Below are 13,814 nucleotides of genomic sequence, written 5' to 3'. Positions count from 1 at the left end.
AAACTTCATCAGTGTTTTAGGAGCACTAATAGAGGAACTGCAGTGATCCATAAATGATAAGTTTCTGATGAAGCAGTACATGGGAGGGTGAAGCTGAGAATTAAGGAAAACCAGAGTGATGAAGATGAGGGCCCCCACTATGGTGCTCAAACAGATCCCTAGAAGAGGGGGAGCTGGAACCCTCGCTGGCTTTTTCCTGAGAATGAACTCTGTCACCGCAGAGTGACTTCCTGCTGCCATTGTCCTGGTGGAGCTAGGTATAAGCATCTCCCCTGAATGAGCTGTTTCCTGCATTTTACTCATGCCGTTACTACTAATGTTCTCCAGGAATCACATCAGCCAGAGGATGTTCCAGAGATCAAATTCGTTAGAATAAACGGGTTAGACCCGGAGTTTTCACTGCCTATAAGCTTTTCACATGTTTAAAGATGAACATTTTTATGTTTTATTTCTTGGGTTTGGATGCTTCCTTTGCTTCTGAAATTTAATCTCCCTTTTTGTATAGGTAATCCCAAAATATTCACTAGACTTTCATAATATAAAACTAACACTATTCCAAATCTAGAGCGTACAGTGTAGTGTGGTTATAGTTAAACTACTTACCGAGTGACAAGTCATTTCCTTATCCATAAAATGAAGAGTAACGCTGTCAACTCGCAAGGCATGTTGTAAGCATAAAGGGGGATAATGTGCATGAAAATGTTTTTCAAATGCTTAGTTGCTATAGAAATGTAAGTTGCCCTCAAGCATCTGTAAGTCATCCTTAGTTTTTCCCTGGACTTGAAGCTCTGTGACCTAACACAGCAGGTGTCCTTCCACTTTGGGGAGGTTAGTTAGCAGCGAAATCAGAGGGAAGTCGATGGGGTGAAAATGTCATGTGCTGGTTCCTGAGAAACCATTTCAAAAAGGAGTACAATCTGCACCCTGACAGGCCATGCATATCAGCATTAATGGAGCTCAACAAGTTGAATTTTAATGCACACAGATGTAAAAGTCAGAAGACCATGAAGAAACATTGCTGTTGATGTCTGCATGTGCCATGTCTGTGGTATTGGCACAATGTCACCAAAGAAGAAAGAAAAGAATAAAGAATTTTATACATTCACAAAAGCATGCATGTTATCACAGTTATATATTTGTGAAAAATTGCATATATATTTGTGGGTATATGTATTGAAAATGAAAGAAAATATGAAAAGAAGTAGGATATGCCACTTTGTGTATTTATGCCAATAAGTAGGTTTGCTTTGCATATGAAGTTGAATCCAATAAATTTGTACTTGGGCTTAAGCCATGTGGTTGTGGAAAAGCCAGCATCTATGACTCTAGGCAGGAGGTTGTATTCTGCTACAGAAGGAATAGTTAATGTCAACTGAGAATTTTGTTGTTTATTTGGGCAAACTAGACTTGGAATGTAGTTTATCCTGAGAAAAATAAAGGAACGAAGAAAAATAGATAAGATCTATTGCCTCCTTCTATGCTCAGAGGAGCTCAGGAAAATTCAGGTTAGGTCAGGGTTAGAAGTAGGTGGAACTAGAAATAGAATATAACATGCTCACAAATCAAAAGCAAAGTAATTTGAATGGGGAACTGGATTCTCTTCCTCTGTGTGCCCTTTACATTGAGGTCCCAGAAAGTCTTTGTGTCCTTGACTTCCTCTTTCCATGTCACATTTTGCCCCTGAAAAATCTCAACAGCTCTCATTGCTTCACCATTTTTCTATTTTTTAGCTTTGATTCCCAAATCACTGTTTATTGGTTTTCCACTTTTAGGGTCAACCCATGGTCAGGGCAGAAAGGCATGTAGCTGATGATAATTGTATGTTGCTGCCCAAGAGGCCTGCTAGAGGAATGCTGGGACATTTAAGACGAAAAGGCAGATTAAAGTTTGGTCTTCAAAAAGCAATTGCTTTTAAATACTATCAAGAAAGTGAAAAGGCAACCTATAAAATGGGAGAAAATATTTGGAAGTCATATATCTGATAAGAGTCTAGAATCCAGAATATATAAATAACTTTTAAAATTCAACAACAAAAGACAGACAATTCAATTAAATGGGGAAATGACTTGACCAAATATTTCTCCAAAGAAAATATATAAATGGCCAACATGCACATGGAAAGGTGCTCAACATCATTAGCCATCAAGGAACACAAATTAAACCTACAATGAGATGTCACTTTACATCTGTAGGATAACTATAATGAAAAGGTGGACAATTGTTGCTGAGGATGTGGATAAATTGGAATGCATTATATAATGGTGCAGCCACTGTGGAAAATTTTGGCAGTCACTCAACAAATTAAACATGTGACCCAGTGAGTCCATTCCTGAGTATATACCCAAGAGTATTAAAACATAAGTTTACACAAGAACACAACTATTGCTGGTAGCATTATTCATAATAGTCACAGAGTGCAAACAGTCTAAATATCCATTAACTGATGAATGAATCAACAAAATATAGTATATCCGTGCAATGGAATATTATTCAACCATAAAAAGTAATGAAGTACTGATACATACAACAACACAGAAAACATTATGTTAAGTGAAATAAGCCAGTTGCAAAAGGCTGTGTGTGTGTGTATATATATTTATGATTCCACTGACATGAAATGATCCAAATATGCAAATTTACAGAGAAGGAAAGTAGATCAGTGTTTGTCAGAAGCTGGGGAAAGAGAGGAAGTGGAGTGATTGTTAATGGGCACAGGGCACAGGGTTTCTTTTTGGGATGGTGAAAATGTTCTGAATTAGATAGTGGTAAAAGTCACACAACCTTATGAATATACTAAAAAGTACTGAATTGTACACATTAAAATGATGAGTTTCACAGTATGTGAATTATGTCTCCATTTTTAAAAAAGCAATTGCTATCACTGTATCACTGGATTTTACACCCTATTCTGACACACATACACACACACACACACACACATTTATTTATTTATTTATTTGCTATTCAGGAAAAAGCTGTAGAAGGAATGCATAACTTGTAAGAGCAAATAGGACCTTTCTTTTGAGAAAGTCGTTCACTGTAAGTGATTGGATTATTCCTACAGAGACGTGATTCTCAACAGGGGATGATTTTGCCCCTAAGGGACTCTTGGGAATGTCTGGAGACATTTTTATCTGGGCGTGGCAGCATATTACTGGCATCTAGGGGCCAGACATGCTGCTAAATATCTTACAATGCACAAGACATCCCTTCAAAACAAAGAATTCTCGGCTCTCAAATGTTAATAGTGCCAAGGTTGAGATTTTAAGCTAGTCCCATGATCCCTGCCTTTTGGTAGTCACACCTTAGTGTCATCCCCTCCTCTTGAGTGTGGGTGGGCTTGTGACTTGAGGTTCATGCCAATAGAATGCAAAGGTGATGGTATGCATGTGATTCTGGGTGCATGATTGTGTAAGAGCGTTAGTTCCCATCTTTCTGGAGTCTGTCTCTGTTGCTGGCTTTGAAGAAGCAAGCTTCTGTGATTCTTACAGCCACAAGAAACAGAATGCTGCCAACAACATGAGTGGGCTTGGGAGAAGATCCTTCCCTAGTCAAACCTCTAGATGAGAACCAGTCCTGGCAATCCCTTGACTGCAGCCTGGTGAGACCTGAACAGAAGACCCAGCTAAGCTGTGCTTGAATCCCTGACCCATAGGAGTTATGAGATTACGAATGTCTGTTGTTTCAAGCTCCTAAATTTGTGTAATTTGTTACCTCAAAGTGGATAACTCAGAAAGAGTCCTAGACAAGATGGGTGGTTGGATGATTGGACAAAATGACTCTATATCTCTCCAATCCTCTGATTTTGTGATGCTGAGATATGGGTGAGGAAAGAAAGGTTCAATGTGGGTGAAAAAGCGATTTTCTCTCAAGTCTGAAGGATTATATAATACAACAATTCAGAGTAGTTAAAGGTAGTGAGTGAAGTAACCTAGTTACAAGGTATTAGTATTTCTGGGAATCTTTCTTTAATATTTATATCAAAAAGCTCCCTTGTTATGTGCATATAATAGGAACAGAATGATATGAAAAATAAACAGTCTATATAAAGAGGACATTTTTTGCAAATAAAAATATGACAGGCAAAGTTCTAATTCCAATGGAAAGCCTACAAAGTGAAGTTGATAAAAGTCTCCTAGGGAAATGAACAAACATTTTTAAAAATGGAAACTAGGAGGGGAGGTTCAACCTGTCAGTAATAAGGATTCCAGAAAGAGAAAGAAACAGAAATAGTGAACGGGAAGAAAATAATAATTAAGAAAATTTCCTAGGGCTGAAAGTTTTTTTCCCCCAAAATAAGAACTCACTGAATATACTGCATAATAAGGAAGAAAAAGAGATATATACATCACTGCAAAATTTTAGAACACTCTGCAGAAGAGAATATATTGAAAGCTTCCAGAGAGAGAGAAAAATACTACTTACAAATAGAGTTTCCAGATCAAATACAGGGTACCCAATTAAATTCGTTGTTTAAATAAACATGAATAAATTTTAGTATATCCCAAATATTGCCTGGGACATATTTATACTAATAATATTTTGTTACCTGAAAGCCAAATTTAACTGAGTGTTACGTAGTTTTATTTGTTAGATATGACAGCCCTGCACATAAGAGAAATGAGGATGGAATTCAAAATCTGAATGGCAATAGTGGTTACTGTAATAAAAGACAACAGAGGAATCCTTTCACTATTCCATGGCAAAAATTATTCTTAATGTTTTCAAGTATCAGGGTTAGAACTAAAGATATGTTCAGAAATAAGAACTGAAAAAATTATCGCCACCTTCCTTCTCTGCATCCTCCTCCTCCTCCTTTTTTTCTTTTAGGGAACTTTTGAATAAAGTGTTCTAGCAAAACAAAGCTGTGACTCTAAACCAAGACCTGGAATCCAGAAAAGAGCAGACCCAACCCAAGAGAAGAGCACAGCAAAAGGAAGTTTCAGGATCACAGCCACGCTTCAAGCCTGGAGAGGAATCCAGGTGGGAATAGGAGAAGGGAGTCCACCAGAAGAAAATGAAATCGACTTATTGTCGCGTATGTTTGTGCTTTCGGGAAATAATATTGTTGGGTACTTGACAGTTACAATGGAGTATGTGGAAATATTAAGAAGAAGCACATAGAAAGCTATGAGGACAGTATTTACTCTGGGAAAAACAAAATAGAACAAGTGAAAAAAAAACCCCCAAGTATAGTAGACATTTAGTGTTGAGAAATGAATATTGTGATTTATCTATATAGGGAAGATAGGAGAGAAAGATTAGGGATGGGGAACATAAGAGAACTAAATTCCAGTCAAATCTAATTGGTAGCAATTTCCTTAGCAAAAAATTATTGAAGGCCAGGTGCAGTGGTTCATGCCTATAATCCTGGCACTTTGGGAGGCTGAGGCCAGCGGATCACTTGAGGTAAGGAGTTCGAGACCAGCCTGGGCAATGTGGTGAAACCCCATGTTTACTAAAAATCCAAAATTAGGCTGGGCGTGGTGGCAGGAGCTACTCGGGAGGCTGAGGCGGGAGGGTTGCTTGAATCTGGGAGGTGAGGGTTGCAGTGAGCCAAGATTGTGCAACTGCACTCCAGCCTGGGTGACAGAGTGAGACTCCATCTAACTAAACTAAACTAAACTAAACTAAACTAAACTAAACTAAACTATTGAATAATTATTATGAGTTACCTACTATTCTGGGCCCTGGATCAATCAATCATATCTAAATAAGATGAATCAGCAAATAACACTGTAAGCATATTATTTAGAAACCCTGCTTCTGATCTTTTGTGTGTGAGCCTGAGAAAGGTACTTGACCATTTGAAGCCCAAGCTTTCTTAAGCTACACATTTTGAATTATTACAAGTGGCTTCCTCATAGGATTGTGAGGTTTAAATTCAGTACTGTGCCTAGTAAATAGGAAACATTCAATATATTTTAACTCTTGTGATTATTATTGTTATCGTTCACATGTTCACATCATGGTGTCTAACCAAGTACTAATAGTAGCAAAGTACTCACATTTTGGACATGTTTTCTAGAGCATGGATCTTCACCGTTGGGTTCCTAATATGGAAATAATGTAAATTCTAGCTATGATAGTTGCTTAACTCGTGTAATTAATGATATTTGCATAATTCAGTAGAATTTGTGCATTCCTTTCACAAGTTTAAATCATTTAATGCTCATAAGTATCTTGGGGACAGGTGATACTTATTAGCAGGAATTATGATATTCTTTTTATTGGTGAAGAAGTTGAATTGCAGATTAAGAGATTTGCCCAAGGTCACAGAGCTAATGGAGGTGACTTGGAACTTGAACCTGAAGCACCTGAGCTTGTTGCTTTGCCTCTGGTTCAGTGGTTCTCAACGTGTGGTCCTCAGACTAGCACCATTAGCACTGCCTGGGAACTTGTTATATAAATCCTTGAGCTCCACCCACAGACCTACTGAATCAAAACCTCTGCAGATGGGGTCAAGAAATCTGAGTTTTAACAACTTTTCTAGGCAATTCTAATGCATATTAACATTTGAGAACTACTTCTCTAGTTTGCAGCCTCTCATATCCGTGCACCTGTGTCTCTTAGGCATTGTGACTGCACCAGTTTTACTATTTTAAAAATATTATTATTATTTTTAGTACACTTGGAAGAGGGCCCACCTGGTGACTCGAAAGACAAGGTGCTTCTACTCTTGATACTCTTGATTGTCTTAACAGCATAGCATAGGGAAAAAGAAGAATCCTGTATTATTTATTATTATTATTATTATTTTGCATTTTCTAGGGGCTGAGGTGGGAGAATCCCTTGAACCCGGGAGGCTGAAACTGCAGTGAACCAAGATTGTGCCATTGCACTGTGGTGTAGGTGAAAGAGTGAGACTTTGTGTCAAAACAAAAACAAAAACAAAACAACAACAACAACAACAACAACAAAAAAGGCCGGGCGCTGTGGCTCATGCCTGTAATCCCAGCACTTTGGACGGCCGAGGCAGGCAGATCACGAGGTCAGGAGATTGAGACCATCCTGGCTCACACTGTGAAACCGTCTCTACTAAAAATACAAAAAAATTAGCCGGGCGTGGTGGTGGCATCTGAGTAGTCCCAGCTACTCAGGAGGCTGAGGAAGGAGAACAGCTTGAACCCGGGAGGCGGAGCTTATAGTGAGCCAAGATGGGGCCACTGCACTCCAGCCTGGGTGACAGAGTGAGACTCTGTCTCAAAAAAAAAAAAAAAAAAACGAAAACAAACAAAAAAAAAAAGACAAGAAATAAAACACATAGTTTTATTTTATTTCACTTATCCTCCCTAACTCCACACCCAATAACAATACCTACCCTATGTTCCTTCTTAGGTGTGGGAAAAAGTCTATAAACTTCATGTTGCAGTAGTAAAAACAGGGAAAGCACATTACATCATAAGCTCTATACCTCAATTTATGGTGTCAGAAATGGCATCATTTATTCGTAACTGTAACTCTTTGAGTTTAGGCATTATTATCCTTATTTTAAGTTAAGGGATTTGAAGTCCAGAGAGAGGTTAAACAAATTTATCACTGTCATTCAGCTAGGATGTGCCAGAGCTAGCATTTTTACTGATATCAGTCTGATTCCAGTTTATTGCCTGAATACTTAGTAGGACCATATAATTTGTCATTTAAGTGGGTTACAAAGGGGGTTGATTTTAGAGAGATGTCAGCAAGAATGGCAGAGCAGGGAACTCCAAAACTCTTTTTTGCACCCACAAAAGCAACAAATAAACTGGTAAAAAACTTTCAGAATCCACTTGCTTAGAACTATGAATACTAGTAAAAAAAACAAAAAACAAAACAAAACAAACAAACCAAAAACATGCAGCAACTAAGGCAACATTAAAGAAAAAGAGCTGGATCTAATAAGGGAGCTTTGTGGCACTTTAACTTATTCTAGGAGTTTCTCCTGCTCTTACCTAGTTGGCAACAGCCTTGAAGACAGGAGCCCACATTCCTGGCACAAGTACCCAGTACCTGAGGGAGCATAACAGATCTTATTTTCAAAAAATTGAGATTTAAAAAAAATTGTAGAAATTTAAGGCGTGCAATATGATTTTGATATACATAGCATAGTGAAATAATTACTATAGTAACCAATTTAATATATCCATGATCTCACATACATACCTTTGTGTGTGTGTGGTAAGAGCACCTAAAATCCTCTCTTTTAGAAAATTTTCCAGTATACAATATTATTAACTACAGTTATCATGCTATAGAGAACTAGATTTATTAGATCTCTAGATTATTCATGGTACATAACTGCAACTTTTTACTTTTTGACAAACATTTTTCCACTGTACCGCACCTGCCGCTGGTAACCATTATTCTTTTTTGCTTCTATATGTTTGACATTTTTAGATTCTACATATAAGAGAGATTGTGTGCAATATTTTTCCTTCTGCATCTAGCTTATTTCACTTAGCATAACGCCCTCTAGATTAGTGTTCATCCATGTTTCCACAAAGGGCAGAATCTCCTTTTTAAAAGCCAAATAATACTCACTCGTGTGTGTGTGTGTGTGTGTGTGTGTGTGTGTGTATGTGTGTATTGCAGTTTCTTTATCCACTATTCTATCCATGGATGATTAAAAAAAAGTTGATGTTTATTTTGGCTTCCCTGGTGATTCTCTGAAAGATCAGCTCAAAGGATTTGCCTGTCTCTTGCCTAACCTGGGACTCTCCCACGGCTAAGGTGACTTTGTAGGGTGCCGGATGGGAGTACGGAGGTGGGGCTTGTTATAAGTATGCAAAGGCAAATGTAATAGATACAGTCAGAAGCAAGAGATAACAATTGGGGCAAAAAAATAGGTTAACCAAAAGCCTGGTATGGTAGACTGAGAATGAGAGGCTTTGGGAAATACGAACTCTGAAAAGCCCCCATGTATTCCTGGGGACCTAGAAGGTCAGATGCATGCTTAGGGCTGAACGCTACTCAGAAAAAACCTGAGAATGCTCTAACTCTAAGATCTCACCTTCGGCTGACCTTCAGGTAGTATTATTTATAATCGCCAAAAATGGAAACAATCTAAATGACCATTAACTGATGAAAGGGTAAATAAAATGTATATACACAGAATAGAATATTATTCAGCCATAAAAATGAATGACATAGGCCAGGCTCGGTGGCTCACACCTGTAATCCCAGCACTTCGAAAGGTCGAGGTGGGCAGATCACGAGTTCAGGAGTTTGAGACCAGCCTGGCCAACATGGTGAAACCCCATCTCTACTAAAAATATAAAAATTAGCCAGGTGTGGTGGTGGGTGCCTGTAATCCCAGCTACTCGGGAGGCTGAGACAAGAGAATTGCTTGAACCCAGGAAGTGGAGGTTGCAGTGAGCCGAGATCAAGCCACTGCACTCCAGCCTGGGTGACAGAGCAAGACTCCAGATCGAAAAAAAAAAAAAAAGAATGACATACTGATATATGCTACAACCTGGATGAACCTTGGAAACATTATGCTAAGTGAAAGAAGCCAGGCACAAAAGAACACATATTGTATTAATGTATTTATATGAAATGTCCTGAATGGCCACAGCAGTACAGATAGAAAGCCAATTAGTGGTGTCCAGGGGCTGGAGGTAGAAAGGAATAGGGGTGACTGTTAGGTGTGAGGTTTCTGCTTGGGGGTTATAAAATAATCTGGAACTAATAAGTGTTGATGGTTGCACAGCATTGTGAATGTACTAAAAGCCGCTGTATGCACACTTTAAAAGGCTTAAAATGGTGAATTTTATCTCAACAAAAATAAAAAAATAAAAATAAAATAAACAAAAAGGCAATACTCTAATTTTGAGTTGCATTTGAAATGAAGCCTCCATTGTAACAGTCTCTGAAGTGACATCAACTCGGAGGGACTTCCCTGGTGTTGCCTCATCCAGGCAAGAATCCTCAAAGGTTCTTAGAGAAAAGTCAACTTTTAATGAATCCCTGAGGTCTTATTTGCTCTTGAGTCTCAAGGAGGTTCTGCCTTACAGGGTTTATTTGAAGTTCATTCTAATGAATTGTTTTTCTCTAGTTGTAAATTTTGTGCAGTGGGATTGAGAACAAGGAATGGGATTTATTAGTAACACTGAAGGATGTGGCAACATTCTCACTGAAAATCTATACATGAGGCACTGTCACTGCTGAACCTTGGTTGAACATGGCCCATGGAGGAAGATAAGCAATTACTGATAAGTTTGTGCATATACTCATAACCATGAATAGGCCTTGCTAGGAAGAACATGGGCTTTGGCCTTTGTGTTATGATTTTTTTTTTTTTTTTTTTGAGATGGAGTCTCGCTCTGTCACCCAGGCTGGAGTGCAGTGGCACGATCTCTGCTCACTGCAAGCTCCGCCTCCCAGGTTCATGCCATTCTCCTGCCTCAGCCTCCCGAGTAGCTGGGACTACAGGCACCTGTCACCACGCTTGGCTAATTTTTTGTATTTTTAGTACAGACGGGGTTTCACCATGTTAGCCAGGATGGTCTCGATCTCCTGACCTCGTGATCTGCCCGTCTCAGCCTCCCAAAGTGCTGGAATTACAGGCGTGAGCCATCACGCCCGGCCTTTGTGTTGTGACTTTATAACCTCTCCATGAGGACTCTAGCCGTTAACTCTGACTGGAAACATGTATAACCCATCTGCTAATTGAGGCTTCAATTTCTCCAAATAGAAATTTATTGCTTTGGCTAAAATGTTTGTCCTCATTAACATATAAATTATTTAAAATATAAATATAATGTTAACATACTATACATTCCTAATACAAAAAAATAAGGAATGTGGACTACAGGTGGTCACATACCAGCTTTATTAGTCCTTGAAAGAATGAGTTTTATGAGATTTCTTTCTGAAGCTGAGTACCCATGGTTGGAATTTAGGGCAGCCATGGTTGGGTATCTGGAGAACAGAATTGGGTGTTCACAATTACCTTCATTAGATGAATTGTGATTTCTTAAAATGCTCAGATCTTTTGCTCTTCTAAACTCTCAGTATATCCTAGTTTTTCTCCCTTTAGATCCAGTGCTTTGGATTAAGATATAGTTACTAAAATATCTGATAAAATTTTTTGCCTGAGACAGATATTTCATTTAGCCACGATTATTCAACAGTACATTAGGGTAGCTAATATTACTGCGCAAAAGTCTGATCATCTTTTTCAACTCTTTGAACAAATATCACCTTCACAATGAGGCCTAACCTCACTACTTGATTTAAAACTGCAGCCTATGTCCCTGCTCTTTCTATCATTTTTCCTTGATTTATTTTTAAGGATATTAAAAATTGAGACAAATATTTTTTATATTTTCCCCCACACTTACCATTTCAAGTGCTCTTTGAGTTTACGTTTATGTCATATCTCTCAAGTTACATTTTGCAATTTCAGGAGCTCTCCCTGCTTCCAACTAGTGCTGCTTCCAACTAGTATCTTTTTTCTTTTTCCCACAGAACTTCTTGTAAATCTCTTGTAGTGCAGTTGTTACTGAGCAAAAAGGGCTCGCTGCCCGCTATGCTATGACACCAGATTTTTGAGAAAAGAAAAGCTTTGTATTGCAAGTTGACTCACAAGGAGACAGGAGTGTCAAGCTCAAATCTGTCTCCCCACGCTGACTTCAAGTTAGCATTTTTATTAGAAAAGGTACAGGGGGTGGATTTTGAGATTAGTAGATGATGGGTGGAAGGAAAGGGGAGGTCTGGAAAGCCCTTGGGTATGTGCAATTATTTTTTCTTGATATCTCACGGGTCACATGTGCAAATTTGTGGGGAGTTAGTATGAAACATGTGGTAGAAATCCAGGCCGTGATGTCAGCAAACTCATTCTGCAAAAACTCCAGTCGGCCATATTGGTTCCAATTAATTTCAGCCAGTTTTTTCATCCCAGAGGGAGACGAAAGAGGGAGTTTCAGTGTTTCAGGAAGTTGTTTCTTTTCTTAACTGCTGCCAAACTCAAGAATTTCTGTTAGTGGTTTCTTTAACTCTTTGGGGGCATGGTTTCACTTTTACTTATATTAAGAAGTATTTATTTCGCCTTTAATTTTGAAATATATTCCACTGAATATAGAATTTCAGATTGACAATTTTTTTCTTTTTGCCCTTTAAAAATTTCAAAAGAATGAAATCCTGTCATTTGCAACAACATGGATGGAACCGGAGGACATTATGTTATGTGAAATAAACCAGGCACAAGAAGACAAATAGCACATGTTCTCACTCATATGTGGGAGCTAAAAAAAATTTAATCTCATGGAAATAAAGAGTAGATTGATGATTATCAGAGGCCGGAAAGGGGATTAGGGAGTGGGGGATAAAGACGGGTTCCAGTAGGAGAAAATACAGTTAGATGAAAATACAGTTAGTAGGTACAAAAATACAGTTAGATGGAAGGAATAAGAGCTAGTGTTTGGTGGGGTGACTATAATTTACAATAATTTAACGTGTATTTCAAAATAACTAGAAGAGTGGAATTGAATATCCTAAACACAAAGAAACATTAAATGTTTGAGATGGTAGGTATCCCAGTTACCTTGATCATTACACATAATATGCTTCTATCAAAATATCACATGTACTTCATAAATATGTGCAACTATTATATACAAAAATTAAAAATAGAAAATACTATTACAATATGATTTTTCATTATCTTCTTGTATGCATCACTTCTGGTGAGAAATCTGTAGTAATTCTTACCTTTGTTCCTTTGGTATATAATGTGCTCTCCTGCATTCCATTTCCCCAGGCTGCTTTTAAAATTCTCTCTTTCTAATTGATATTCAGAAATTTAATTATGATGCACCTTTGCATGGTTTTATTTGTGTTTATTTTGCTGACAGATTCATTGAGCTTCTTGCATCTGTGGACATACAGTTTTTAGCTAATTTGAGACATTTCAGCCATTACTTATTTATATAGTTTTCTTCCCCCTTTTCTCCTACTGGAACTCCAATTACAACTATGTTAAACTGCTTGATATAGATATTGTTCCATAGGTCACTGAGGTTCTATTCAATCTTTTTTTTTTTTTTTTGAGATGGAGTCTCACTGTGTTGCCCAGGCTGGAGTGCAGTGGCGCTGAGGCTCTATTCAATTTTTATGTCAGTCTTTTTTCTCTCTGTGTTTCAATTTGGATAATTTCTATCACTGTGTATTCAAGGGCATTGATATTTTCTTCTGCAGCATCTGATGTGAATACAATCAAGTCATCATTTTTCTTTACAGATATTATATATGTTTTAATCTCTAGATGTTCCATTTGGTTATTTTTGGTATCTTCCATTTCTCTCAGCATCATGTTTACTTTAAAAAAATTATTGACTATATTGAACATATAATAGTTAATTTTAAAGCTCAGTTTGCCAGTTCCATCATCTCTGTCATTTCTGGGATGTTTTTGCTGAGAAATTTCTTCTGGCTACAGGTCACATTTTTATGTTTCTTCCATATCTAGTAATTTTCAATCAGGCATGGACATAATAGATTTTATGTGGTTGAGTGCTAAATTTTGTTATATTCCTTTAAAGTGTGTTGGGAATTCTTTTGGAAGGCTTTCAAGCATCTTGAGGGTCAATTTGATCTTTTTGAAGTTTATTTTTAAGCTTAACTTAGGTATCAAGCCAAAGTCTCAAGTAGACCTCTATGCAGATTTGTGGGGTTCTTTTTTGCAGAGCTCCCTCTTCTCACTTTCTGCTCCACAGATTCTTGCTGCTCTGGCCTCCCTGAACACGTCTGTCTCTTCAGTTCAGTGAGACTACCAAGCCCTTTTTGCTTCCTGATCTCTGCATTCCTGAAATTGCCTCTAAGCAGAAATTCTCATT

The sequence above is a fragment of the Theropithecus gelada genome, chromosome 14 (assembly GCF_003255815.1).
Source record: "Theropithecus gelada isolate Dixy chromosome 14, Tgel_1.0, whole genome shotgun sequence".
NCBI lineage: Eukaryota > Metazoa > Chordata > Mammalia > Primates > Cercopithecidae > Theropithecus > Theropithecus gelada.
The sequence above is the reverse complement of the archived record's forward strand: the minus strand, read 5'-3'. Positions refer to the sequence as shown.